The sequence below is a fragment of the Falco peregrinus genome, chromosome 7 (genome assembly GCF_023634155.1).
Source record: "Falco peregrinus isolate bFalPer1 chromosome 7, bFalPer1.pri, whole genome shotgun sequence".
Classification (NCBI taxonomy): domain Eukaryota; kingdom Metazoa; phylum Chordata; class Aves; order Falconiformes; family Falconidae; genus Falco; species Falco peregrinus.
The window spans coordinates 4872190-4886808 of record NC_073727.1 but is presented as its reverse complement, the minus strand read 5'-3'; the positions used below and the strand labels follow the sequence as shown (position 1 = coordinate 4886808).

The following is a 14619-nucleotide window of genomic DNA, read 5'->3' as shown; positions in this document are numbered from 1 at the left end:
TTCATCTCTGCTCTCAGGGAGTGACAGTCTCCAGGATTGACCATGTTGGTTGTGTCCCTGCTTCAAGAACAGTAATTAAAGAGGAGTCCAACCTGAACTCTAAATCCACATTTTCTTCCTTTGGATGCGGGACTCAGTTCCCAGTTACAGCTTTGCTTGTTTTCCATAAGAATTAAAATTTCAACAGTAAAAGCCACAGCTCCTCGTGTGCAGGACAGCTTGAAAGCTGTTTCCACCCTCTGACCCAGGTGCTTTGGCAGACACCCTCAGCAACCTGCCATTCAGAGCTACCTCGCAACTTCCAATCGAATGCCAAATCAGAATGATTCTAAATCAGCACAATGCCCACCTTTTGCTAGACTAGCACTATGCCCCCCGAAGGAGTACATGAGTACAAGAGCTGCAAGCCTACAAGATTTTCTGAACAAATTATCATTAGTTAAGGGATGACTTTGCATGCAAACTGCCACGGGCATCTGAAAAGCCCTGTTGTCCTATGATGCATCATTTCCTTCAATATTCAAACCAAAATTCAGCTTAAGTTCAGGTGAGCAGCAAAGGTGCTTTCTTCAAATGCAGAAATGTTTCATTACATCTTTTCCTTCTACTGTATCACTGCTTCCTAGTGAAGTTCATAACTCATTTTTCACAAAGTCTGTAATTTGATAATCTAAGTACACCCAAAGGTTCCCCTCGCCCTCCTCCTACCCTTTCCTTTTCCTTCCCCTGCATTTCCTGAGCATTCAGCTTTCAAATGGAAAGTATCGCAACAGCTCGCCTCTACTCTCTTCTCAGTGAAAGATCACTGTTTCACAATTTCTCAGAAATCACTGCCAGTGCTCAGTCTCATGTTCCTGATCTGCCTGCACTGTACAGGCAGCCCAAACCCACAAAACGGCAATGCCGTGCAGCTGCAGGGCTGCATTGAGATGGGGGGGGTGGGGGGGGTGGGAGGGGGTGTGGAGGCGGAAGGAGAGGAATTAAGGTAGTTTATTGCCTTTTTCAGATGCTTTGAAAATGAATAAAAAATATTCTACAAAGCTGATGTCATAATGTGAGCCAAAGAGAATCATACATAAGTAGCTCACGGAAAAGAGACTGGATTTTCCTTTAACCACCTGAAACATCCTCCAGAGGTAGCAGAAGAGAAGACCTGTGCTACGGTAAAAATAATGCAAGCTGCAAATCCATCTCCAACAAATGATACCATTACATATTCCTACGTAACTACACAGGTTAAAACAGGCCAGTCCAAAGCACCACGCAGAGCACGCTGCAGTGCCACGCAAGCCGTGTCTCCCAAAGTGCATTTTTGGGACTGTGCTGGTGCCATGCCTGCAAAACCGAGGGCACTGCAGAAGAAAAGCAGAGGCCAACGTTTCATCCGAAGGGACTGTGCTGCTGTGTCACGCAAGCCGGGGGTTAGCATGGCATTCAAAAGCACAGGTTCAATTTTTGTATCGGTTAAAAAGATTAGTTGCAAATTGGCATTAGTGTATACACCGTGCATGTAAGGGTAAAAACATTAAAAAATAGCTCAGTAAATAATCATCCAAATTAGATTACAGAGATAAATTGTGTCTAGATTATCCTCATCAAGATATATGATGGCTGTAAAATCTTTTTGTAACAGAAATTGGGTTACTAAATCCCCCCCCAACAAAAAAAAAGCCTGTCATTGCTGGCTGTCTATCACACTAGGCCAGCCTTTGGCCATGGCAGACTTGACACACAGTCAACATCTTTCATTTCTTATAATCCCATTGTTATAGTAACCTCTTTTCAAACGTATCAGCATATTGTAACATCCAATAATTCCACCAAATTACTTACAGAGCCCTGGGCACTGGGCAGCGGGCGGCTGCCGCCAACTCGTCTCAGAACACACCAAAGGGAGCAGCACACCCACCTGCGCACCCAACAGCCTCATTGTCCAAACCATGGCACAGCTGCACCGAGCATGAGAACCAAAGCAGAACTGCAGAGACCCAAGAAAACTCATTACATAAACGACCGTTTTCTCAAACGATAGATCTTTCCAGCAGAATGTTCCATCGAATGATACGGGCTATGAAATGGGCAACAGACTTCCAAAACTCAGAGAATCTATAGATAAGATAATATATTTTCCCAAGAATTAACATGTCTGTTTTCTTAATGCATGGAAATGGCAGTCACTTTCAAATATTTTCAGTACCAAAATTTTAAGTCAGTATTTCAGGCAACCCTTAATAATTTTTTGGCATATTTAAAACACTGCATTAGTGTCTCTATCTGTTTTGTTATCAGAAATGGGCTATAAAGGCTACCAGGATGCAATAGGTCCTTCAAGCAATAGAGAACAATGTTCTTTAATTAGCTGTAAGCATTTTGCTTAGCCTTTTATGTCTAAACATGGGGTTTTTACTAGTACATATCACACTAAACAAAGCATTTTGTCTGACCTAATGAGATTAATGAACAGCAAATTCCAATAACTCTTACTAAGTGAGAATCCCTACTAAGAATTAGTACAGAAAAACCCTTTCTTGAATCAGACATCTCCTCTAGCACTAGAAATTCAAGTTTTCCCGGCTTATGCAGATGTTCTGTGCCTGAATTTCCATCCTTGCAGGGCAGCATCCCGCAGCTGGTCTCCTGCCTGGAGTACATTGCTTTGAATGCAGCCACAGGCGAATTACGCACCCTAAATCTGAAGCAAATAGAGTCTTGAGATATAAGGAGTCATAAAGGAGATTTGATGGCTTTAACCGCAGCCGAATGCTACGCAAGGAGCACACTCTGCAATAGCATGTACCTCATACAGATCCTATTTGCTTCCTTGTGATAAAGAGGCAACTTAAACCGCAAAAATTACTGTCATCTATCTCACCCCATGCATTCACACACTTGTGAAGTGTAAGCGAATACGCATCTACGCGTTTCGCAGACAAAGTACTTCTCCAAAGTTAAAAAAGGGAATACTTTAATGCATTTCACAAGAAATGATCAGGCAGTGCATGGAGGCCTGGCATGAGTCCAGCCCACCAAAACCCATCAAACCTGCTTCACACACAGAGGACTCTGCTGCCTTGCAGGCCAGAACCAGATCCATGGTAGAAAGGTCCAACACCTCTGAAGTCAAAAGGACAGAATTTATTCCTTAACTCAACATTTTCTTTATTATAAGCTAACAATGGCACCTCTTTTTTTCTGTTTTTATGTGTACTGCCAGTATTTGTTCTCAGTCCTCCCACCAGAACTCACTGATCTCACAGTGTTTATACAATGCTTGATGTGTGAGGAGCACAGGGCATATGTTCTATAATACAGATTTATAAATATATATACACTTAATCGAATTTAAATAAACTCCACTCCCCCAGAAGCAGTGCATACCATGAGAAAATTGTGTGTTCTGCAAAACGTCGCTCGTGACTTTTAAAGACTGTTCTGTTAAAATTTTCTTTTGATTTCAAGGAATATTTCCTTGAAATATGAGACATATTTGCATCATATATGTTTCATTTCCTTACTCTACATTACCAGTTCTTTACACACTTCTACCATATTTCTAGGTACATGATACCTCTTTAAATATAGTAGTTCCTTCACCCATTCGTTGTTTTATTTTTGATGTTATCATCAGATTTTCATTTTTTACCTCTGCATCCTTAATTTATCTACTTTGCACAGACAGATCATAATCCCACATTATTAATTATCTCACAGTGATATGAGGAATTTATTGCTGCTGATGTAATAGGGAAAAACTGAATTATTTTAATAAAAGGTGTGCTTAAATCCATCAGCTGAAAATCTGGTCTGATTTTTGCAGGACATTAACTCGGCGCAACTCTTACAATCCCAGTCTCTATGCCCGACTTTAACATGGCAGTGCAACCTGCTTTTGTAAATCTAGAAGCAGGAACAGATACCAAAATTTCACCCTACTGGCCAAACGCTACCGTCTCTGCATATTTGTAAAACAGAATGGGGTTACTGAGACATCATTTTACTTCAGGGGTCCGGGGACTGGCAGCGATGTTTTCACTTCTCACATGGGATAGAAATTTGGCTTTTCCTAGAACAACTGACAAGATATTTACAAAATTAAAGAACCAAAAGAAGGTTTCAAGCAAGACACAATTTTTCATTCTAATGGCCTTCCTGTATTAGCTTTGCTTACCAAATGAAAAGTATGCAGCACAACACCTACTTTATTTAATTAGTCTCTATCATTTTTTTTTCCTTGTACTATATGAACAACTCCTGTAGAAGTTTTCACCAACGTTCCTTGAACGCTAACCACACGCGGAAGTTTATTATTCCCATTTCACGAACGAGAAGACTGAGGAACTAAGACTCTACGTGCTTCCACGTCACAAGAACACGGTGACATATCTGCCTGCCGTGGGGCACTGCCTGGCTCTGGGCTCTGCCCGAGTGGGAGGCCTGGCTCACCTCCGTCCTGCACCACGCGCCGACCTGCCGGTATGGCAGGTACAGGAAAGAAGCGTCCATTTCATCAATAGAGAAAATGCACAAGAAAATAGCAAAAGGGAATGAATGAAGGGTAAAGAAATGATCCATTTCACATCTAAATACTCTTTTGGTGGAACTCCCAAAGGCGGCAGAAACCACGGGGAAACGGTAGAGAAATGTTAAGTCAAGAGCCCAAAGCATCAGCATGAGCGAGACCTGAAGCGGCGCATGTAACGATGTTTAAAAGGTTCAGGGCCTGGGCATAGCACCACAAATTAGAAAATCAAATAAAAGCAGTGAAGGAGAAATTATTTAATGCTTTTTTCCCCTCTGTGGATGCAGAGACACATGAAGCAAAGAAACCTACATTAAAAATAAGGCTAAGTGATCTCCGAGGGGGGGGGAAATAATAGAATCAACTTCAATACCCTGCCAGCTTATACATTGATACACATAGAAAAAATCTTGGCAGCCAGAGCTACCACGGCTTCCTCAGGACTGCTGAGGGACCTGGCAAACCAGCAGGAATATCACCAGGACAGGCTGCCCCTGCCAGCTAGCAGGAGCAGTGATTCAGCACCGGCTGCCAATTAAAATCTTTGTATCACATTTTCTATCATCGTATCAGCAGGCCAGAACTGATATCCAACAGCTAAGACCAAAGAAATGTTTTTAATTAATCTAAATTAACTGAGAGGTAATGTTTATAAAAGATTTATTAAAAGCCTTTAAACAGAAAACTGGGGGAGCAGAAGCAGGGAAAAGAGGCTGTTCCACTTTAACTTGCCTGTTACCTTTTTTTTTGTTTGGGAAATATATACCATATAACAATTATATGAAAATATTTCAGTGAGCTGTTCTTGTACGCAGATACTACATGTAACACATTTGGGGAACTATTTAGTGTAAATAATTAGTAGTAATATTTCTCTTCATGTATACCAGAAAGTGTCTTCAGATACTTGAGGGACTGAGAAAATCTGAACTCCATACTCATCCTCCCCCCCAGGGATCTGAGACCTCACAGCCTGCTGCCCTGGGTACAGGAGCACAAGGGATATCCCCAAGGCCTGGTGCCTGGGAAAAGAAAAGGTAGTTCCTAAAACTCAAGGCTACCCTGAAGAGGATGTCTCCCGAAGGCAGCAATGGCAGCAGGGTCAGGCTCAGCAGGCACAGACAAGCCTTCCAAGGCCAAAGCAACAAGACGCCCCCACTTCTGGTCCCCGATGATTTGGGCAGGACTGACCCGAACAGGCAAAGGCAATGGGAAAAGCCATTTTACCTCCAACGATGACAGGGAACTTTCAAAAACAGCTTTGGAAAATTAATGGTGGGCTGAACAAAACATTTTGGCCTCACAGGACTCAAGAAGCATATGAACATTGGTATGACCCTTGCAAGGAAGGAAAGAGAAGAGGATGGAAGTGGAAAAATAAAATCATTGCCAAGTATATCTCTTCTGGCTCCTTATCCCCCCAGGTATACATAGCAGTGTTGCAGGGTCACAGAAGTTATGAGTCTTCTGAAGCTAGAAAATTAATATTGTTGAACATTTACATTTAATAACTGAGGAAAGGAACGGCAGAGTGACTGCCAGCACTCACTGGGTAGGGCTGACAAGTTGTTTTAAGTTGCTTTTCACCAGCACTCTCAGTTGAACAGACTTGCGTCAAGACACCAGGAAAAGCTATTAGCATAATTAGCGTGTTTATGCACTCCAGAGTGGTAATGGAAGGTATTGCAACAGGGATTGACATTAAGATGAGAAACTCAGAAGGAAGGAAGGAAAAAGCCATGTGGATAACTTCAGAAGACTGAGTGGAAATACCAAGTTCAGGATGAAAGAGTCTTACAGTAGACAACTGCACAGATGAATAAGATTATACGCAAACAAAATGACCAGCATTGAGACTAATAACCAGGAAAAATATCCCAAAAGAAAGATGCAGATTCATTGAAACATAACACATATTGTAAACAATTAGTAGCAAAGTTATTCTCTGAGGATACTAAAAGGTATCTTTAGACACTGGAAGGGCCAAGAGACTTTGAAGTCTTTCCAATTTTTATCTCATAATCCATGTTTTTTAGACTGTCACACAACTGCAAAGTTTTCAGGAAGTATCAGTGATAATCCTGAAAGCCACAATAGGATGAACAGAAATGATACGGTAAAAAGGAAGGAATGTTCTTCATTCATCTTCTTAACTTCATCTTTGCTTATGACTGCTATATTGCTGAAGCATGTACTAAAAATCAGCATTTATATATTGAAAAGTACCAAAACTGAAATATCTTTGAATTTGAAAGAGCTTGGATTCTAAACCTAACAGTATTTTTACAAACCAGTAGCGTTCCATTGCAACACTCCACCTCTTTTGGGAAGCACCATTCAGATGAAAAAGGGTTATCTATGTTTTTGTTATTCAAACAGCTTCCAGTGAGACAAGAGAACAACAGGAACAGCTGTAGAAGAATCTGTTCAGCAGTTAGTAAAGCGGTATGTGAATGAAGTCTGTGGAGTTCAAGGACCTGTTCTAACTAGTCCTGAAAAAAAAGAACCCAAAAAGCAGCCATTCTTCAGCAAAAAAATTTGCAATTTTTTTCAAATTTTACTTTCTTGTTGCTTTTTCTATTAGTAAGGAACCAATAACAAGAAAACGAATTGGGACTCCCCATGCACACCAGACTGCGTTCAGAGGGCAGTCTGAATTAAAGCTGTAACAAAAACCCAGACCAAATGATCAAAATTTCAGTTCTGTAACACTGATAACTCTCTAGTGCCAAGTTCTGTCTAAAGACAAAACAGTATCTGACCTTACAAAAGCCACCCAACATACCGCACTAAATGTTAAACAGAATATTTAGTAGAAATGTTAAATAGAAGCAGGAAGAAGAATGAGCAGGGGGTGTTAGACCATAACCAGTTTATCCCACGGTGAAATAACGCACTGCAACAAGTTATTGATAACCAGTCACAGAAGTGTAATAAATCTACCTCATTTCTACTGACACCTCATTACAAAATTACTTTCTAGAAAAACTGACGGTACACAATACAGCATACAAAAAATGTAAATACAGTCCCAAGTGACACACAAAAAGAATTGCAGAAAGACACAATACCTCATTTCTTAAGCCCTTAAAATACAACTCTGAATATTTCCAGTCTATTCAGAATTTTATTCAGCTTCTGAACAGACCTTTAACATTCAGGTCTTTGTTAGCACGTATGGGTTTTAGTATGTGTCAGCACCTTTGGTATGTAAAAATCACTCTGCATTATGTTTTACCACATATTTCACAGTTCTTTGGTCCTCACAGCACAAATAGAACTGTGTTTTTGAAAAGTCTCTAGACACATTCTGTACTTTTTGCAATCTATTTTCTGCAAAGAGTTGCTCTCAAACTAGGCATGTTTGTATGACCATGTAATAAATACAAGAATGTTAGAACACACTCAGAAGTTATTTATGCCCAATACCTTTTTTTTTTTTTTTTTGTCTGGTAAATAAATCATTCTTCTCCTGAACGTACATGAAGGCAATTATGTTGGCTTGTGCGGAAAACAGAAAAACAGCACATAAAATAATAAACTGCAGAAAGAGGGCATTTAAATAGGTATGAAAAGTATGCTATACACATTAAAGAACATAGTAAGAGCAATAAGATCCCATTTTAGCAGAACTCACAGGACGGCAGGACTGCAGTAGTGTGGTCTGCCCAGAGACCTAGAACCTTACATTTCCCAAACAACAAAACAAAATCATAAATTTTGGTTGAAATAATACATTTTTAACAATACAGTGAAACAAAGAGAAGGCGGTCGAGATAATATCAGAAACTGCATCTCAAAAGCTGCAACAGTTCTTTAAAGAAGAAAAGGAAGATGATTCAAGGCTAAACACAGAGCTATGACCAAACAATGTTCTTCATTAAGCTGGCATCATTTCAGATGAACTCTACTGACCACAGCACATTACTCAATAGGGATACTCCAGCTTTAGTACATCATAAATGATTTCTGAATTAGTATTAACCATGTAACTTATAGCTGGCCTTCGCAATCAATGGGAAAATCAGACTTGCACAACAAACATAATATTTTCTTCTTTCTGTTCTCCAGACTGCCCCTAAATAATTCTTGGGCTGCCCCCCTCCCCGATGCTGGTGAAATATGAAGAGAAAAAAACAATTTCATCACTGTGGGCCATACCTCTGTGAAACGTCCCTGCTGGGAACGAGCCCAGAAGGGTCTGGGGGCTGTGCTGCTGCATCACACACACCCTCTGCACACTGAGGAGCTGGCTCAGGGCTCGCGATGTTTGTCCTGACCCTCCCGCAGAAAAGCCCGTGTAAACTCAGGGTACCCCCAGCAGGGTCCCCCCAGGTCCCCAAGGCTGCACCCAGGAGAGGACCCTTGGCCAGAGCCCGGGGCCGAGGTTGGCTGCCGGCGGTGGGCTCAGCACAGCCGTGCCATGGGCAGCCCCTGGCAGCGCTGCCTGGGCTCCGCACCCTGCAAACGCTGGACGGGACTTTTGGCTACAGCTGATGTTTGGCTGGCCATGGCTAGCTCCGGCACCTGCCCACCAATGCAGCCCCTGTATGTCAGCCCCCCGGCACTGTTGTTAACCAGGATCTCCTGGAAATCATTTTCCCTTTTCCTACCTATACAGTCTTGCTCCTGGAATGAATATTAGAAAGCAAGCATGGTATTTGATAGGCAGTTTGCCAGGCCAGCCTGCACCACTTCTTTCAGTAACACATAAAAACTCGGGTTTATAATGGGAGTGCTAAGACAATTATAACTGTAGCAGTTCAGACTATCATGTGATAATGCAAAGGATCTTATGGTTGGACTCGATCTTAAAGGTCTTTTCCAACCTAAATGATTCTACGATTCTATTTATTACTTGTTGGCACTGTAATGCTCCTTTTTTTGAAAAAATAGCACACAGTACAGTGCTGACTCTAGAGCACAGTGACTGTGAGCATGGCTCACAATTACAGCAAACTCTGAAGCCTGTCAGTCAAGGAATGGAGCTGCTAATGCCAAACAAAACAGCAGATTGACACCTGGGAAAAGAAGCTATAATGTAAGAAATACCTTTTCTTTGCTCCCATTTATAATGGTAGTGGGGGAATTAACTACAGGGGATGCTTAGCATATTTACAAGACACTACAGGAGGCTTTTAGCATATTTACAAGCAACAGTGGCATAATTTTACAGGCAGAAGTTTAAATATTGTAAAGCCTGCTCTGTCTTTAGATTCTGTGATTTAAGGCATCTGTATCTACACCTCAAGTTGAAACTTTCAAATTGAATAATTTCTGTAATGAAAACTCCATGCTTTAATAACTCGTCACACTCACAGAGATCATGTTATAAATTCTCTAAAAGCAATAGGGCATTTGGGGTTGGAGTTTCATTTTACGCTTTATTTTAAAAGGGGAAAGAAAAAAACCTTTGTTAATGCTTCAAAATAATGTGAGATTTTATTTTATTTTTGGACTTTTTTTTGTTTGCAGAAATAAAACGTGCTGACACTAAAGATGCACGCAGCATCTTCAGACAGTTGTGTCCCGTTAAGCGCCAGTAAACACTGGCATGCTGGGCCTTACCTCTTTTACAGGGCAAGAATAAGAAATCAGTATATTTTCTCTTCTGCTCTTTGGTCATGGGAAAGGACACCTGGAGGTGGAGAGATGGAACAAGATATATGCTGGGAATGGTCTGGGTCTGGTACAAACTAGGCTGGGTACAAACAGCAAACTGAGCCTGGCCCAGATGGGGATCCGATTTCCAGTGTCCAGCACTGGGGGAGCCCGGGGTGTGGGCTCACTGGGAACAACAAGGCCACGTGCTTTGCAGCTCAGCAGAGGGGAGGCTGAGGAGTGCTCAGCTGGTGAGACGGCCAAAGCTGCCTCTTCAGTCACATTCATCTTATATTTTACCTTTTGAAAAATAAAACCTAGATCATGTAAATATGGATCACACCACTCCTGAGCTTGTGTTTAAGAAATCTAAGGAGCTAAGAATTGTGTGCTTGATCTAAGGAAGGGGCATTGTATAATGTGAGTGCTGTGACATAGACAAGACATCTTTTAGACAGACTGAAGGACCAAATCGGACAGTTTCCCTCATAGGAACAACGCTTCCAGGAGCCACAGCAGCCAGCAGCACATGCTCACTGCTATATTGCAGGCTACAATCTTTTATAACCTTGATCTATGACACATGACTACTGCCTGCGGGTAAAAATGAGTTTCATTCCTCCTCTCTCACTGTATTTTAACATACTTCCTTGCAGCAAGACTTGCAAAAGCATAAAAAGAAAGCTGAGACAGAACACTGATTCATCTCCACCTGGATTTAGGAATGCCACTAAGGCACTTAATATAGAAATGCCACCCAGAGCTCTCCCTGGACAGGTACTCACGTCCCAAGAGCAATTCAGTCCACCCAAAATCAGCTTCAATAAAAATAACAAAGCCAGAATTACCAATTGTTTGAATTTGACACTAATAAACAACATAATATTGTAATAGATTTTTTTAGACGTATTGACTTTTATTACTTCATGACACATCTGCATTTTTCACAGAATTCTGGATCCCAATTTATACATAAAATTTCCCTCAATCTTTCCATTAAGCCTAATTTAAAAAAAAATCATTATATATCCATGGAACTCAAGGACATTTCTCACTAATGTATGGTTTGACATAGACTATAACTCACAATACTCACAAATTATGTTTATTCAGGGTCTTCAGTAAACATAATGTCAAAAGAAAATCCAAGTTTTCCATATTTGGGTTTCTTTCATAAAAGCAATGATTTAATATCTTAGACACAGAAAGATACTGCAGAAAATAAAACCAGAAGTAGCTCTGTTGTTTTTAACTTAATCATGGCTCACCTTTGAAGGAAGGTGATGAAAAAGAAAGAGGAGGTTCAGAGGTTAGAAACACTGGAGCTTAACACAAACCTGTTTTCTGATCTTCTTCGAAAACCTGTTTGAACAAGACATTGCTTGTGACAAAACCAAGGGGCGATGCACACCAGATCACCCCCTCACGTCAGCTGGAAGCAGCCCGTGTGCTCCCTCACAGCCTCCTGCCACACTGCCAGCATCTTTCAGGTGAAACCCAACACTGCCCTGAAGGACAGGCTTTTGTTAATTCCCACCTTATATCACTCATAACGATACTGTGTAAATGGTAAGCCAGACTCTGCCATCACTTAATTCTGATTACAGCCATTTCATTAAATTAAGGCAGAATCAAGTCATGGCACAGTATGTATAGCTTATCGAGCTGTTTGGGGGGTTAGCCACGTACAGGAAGGAGGGCTTTAGTATCTAGTGTTAAAGCACTAAATCAAATGCTTGGGTTACCTGATGCCATAAAGTCAATAAGAAGAGGGAGGTATCTAATGCAGATGCTCCGATTTCTCTGTGGAACTCCCAACTAAAGAACCTAAGCTAACTTTGAGACCTGAGATTGCATGGCACATGGGACCCCTGGCCCAACACTCAGATGAGTAAACATGGACGCTACTGCTGAAAGTAATTGTGGTTGCAAAACAGGAGGTTTCTTCTAAAAATCAAGATAATGATATTTTGGTGTGTCTGATGCAATTGCTGCTGCTGTTGCATCATGGTGGGGGCTGTACTTCTTTGTGCAGCAGCTATTCCTTTGTCACTGCTCTGCTTTCCTTCCTTCTTCTTACGTATATGACTGAGTGTGTGCTGATCCACAAACCTGAGTAACTTGGAGCTCATGAAAACTGATCACTTCCAGTGCCTGAACTGCCATCATAAATAACTTGGATTTAAACCCTGCTTCAAAGTAACAAGACTGCCAAGTATTAAGCCAGTAATTAATTAGCTGAGTTTAAAGGTAGTCACTTTTTGACATAATAAATTGTAACTAGCGGAAACTGAGGCAAAGTCGACCTCTAGTAAGAGGTATATTATAATGCCATAACTATAACCGTTCAATACAACTCGAGGTGTGACAGTTAAGTATCCCTGAGCAGGTAAATTCAACTATCTGGATTATTTACTGCTGTAGTACGTATCATTTTGGTACTGTCCACATTAATTGCCTTTACTGTGCATACATTTTGTATACAATGAAAACCCGTATTTACAAAATGATTAAGTGATACAAGATCTGTAAGGCCCCTTAAACAGTATAACACTTTCATACCTTATGGTCTGACATATAATTATTTTACTCTATGATTTATTTGTATGCTGTAAACTACAAATATTTAGAAAGTTGTCTTCTGAATTGTGAATAATGGACTACAAGAATCTGGCATTATTGCTATTTTATTCAGGAAGCTACTGTTATGCAGAGCCCTCTCTCACACATGTTGCTCCACTTCTGTGGCTTTACCATTTTGTATTACTGCATCTGCGGCAGCTGAGAGAGAGTCCCATGAAAAGGGATTTATTCTGTTCTATTTCACTTCATTATTTTCTTTGGTGTATAAACCAGCTTGACTCAACTTCCATTCTTATTGCCATTTTTATAGTGCAAAGAAGATGCCTACTCTATCAATCCTCAAGCAGATAGGTAATTTTAACTCACAATTTTATGTTGCTTCTGTTTGAAAAGGCTGCACAAGATTTACTTGGACAAATACAGAATGCCAGCCTGAGCCTCAGGGTTGGATTTCCTTACTGCAAAAACATTACCATTTCAAGAAAAACTACCTACAGAACAACATACACAGCCATGGGATGCACAGTGCCCCTCAATTCATCTTTTCAGAAAACAAAAAAGCCAGCAGAGGCGATGTGAGTTTTCAGACTCAGCAGTACGTCGGAAACCAGCCCAAACTGAAGCTGCCTCTTTGCAGTCCCCAGGAAGCCATTTCCGAGCGTATGCTGCAGCATCGCAGAGCGCATTTGCTTGCAAAATGATATGAAGAATCATATTTGCAATGAGTAAAACTTTAGCTATACTAATATTCTAATACACTGATATTCTAATACACTGTAAAATGACTTCTGAAAGTCATTTTTTGAGTTTTCTCTACGATTGTTGAAAGATAACAGCAAACTACTGGGACATACAAAATACTTTCTCAACTTGTTGCAAAACGCTTATTGATACCTTTCTGCAAAGAATGCTACCTTTTTAAGATTAGTTTTAATGTATTCAAATTATATTCAAATTTCTGTAAGAAAGAGGATTGAATTCTACTAACAGTTTTCAAGTCCTGGGGGAATATGTCCAAAACCTTCTTCATTTTACAGCAGGAAGACCGTATAAATAAGAAAGATAATAGAAAACAATAGACTGAATACTGAATAGGGGCATAGCACATATGCATTATTTACAAGGCAGAAGGTTTAAGTATTACAAAAGTTGAAACCAGCTTTAAAGAAAGGGATATTTGAGATAAGATACTACATGACTCCAATACTAATCTTTTAGGACATCTTGAATTCAAATCCTGTTCAGTAAGAAACGTAGATTGTGGTACATTTATGAACAGTAGTCAAAAACATCTCTTCAATTTTATCTTTAATATAGTTGAAATAGGGAGAAAATCCACTTAAATTAACAGGACTGAAAAAAAGAGTAAAGGCTTGCAGAATCCAACCCTTTTGTTTCTAAAACCTTATTATCAAAATATGGCCACTAAATGAAAAATATCTTGTGAAAAAGACTATCACCGGTTTAAAACATTTGGACCCATTACACTGATTTCCAAGCAGGCACTCTCAAACCCATGTGAAATCTCCAGCGGGCAGGAGACGATTACAGTTTCCACACAGTGAGTCTGAGTCACCATGTTGTTGCAGCACAAGAGCGTTGCTTTGGTGCCTCAAAATGTTTGATCAACCCTGTGGTCTTACAGAAGTTGCAGAGAAGAAGGGATCCTCAGCGCTGCAGAGGATGATGGAAAACCTTTCCTTCATTAAGATGCTAAAAACAAAGTGTCATGATATTACAGACAGGGGAGTGGAGGGGGTGCAAAGTGCTTCCTTGACTCTTCCTAGCAGCACACCAGGAAAAAGAGAGGAACAAAGCAGCAATGCTGAGAAGGCAATACCAAAGGCCAGGTGAGCACCTCTCCCCGCCGGCTCCGTGCGGCAGCCCAGGTGCCCTCTTCCCTCCGCTCTGGGATG

At 40.7% G+C, this 14619-nt stretch overlaps 1 protein-coding gene across 2 annotated transcripts in view; it reads right to left on the bottom strand.

Annotated features, from left to right (window-relative positions):
* Nucleotides 1-14619, bottom strand: part of SMYD3 (SET and MYND domain containing 3) — a 419966-nt gene that overhangs the window by 228974 nt on the left and 176373 nt on the right. The window contains exon 1 of one of the 2 annotated variants that reach the window (XM_055810877.1): nt 7591-7674. The exons of the other annotated variant lie outside the window; for it this stretch is intronic. The gene's annotated coding sequence lies outside the window, so the exon portion shown is untranslated. Of the gene's footprint in view, nt 1-7590; nt 7675-14619 lie in introns of those variants that run through there. 2 annotated transcript variants of the gene reach the window in all.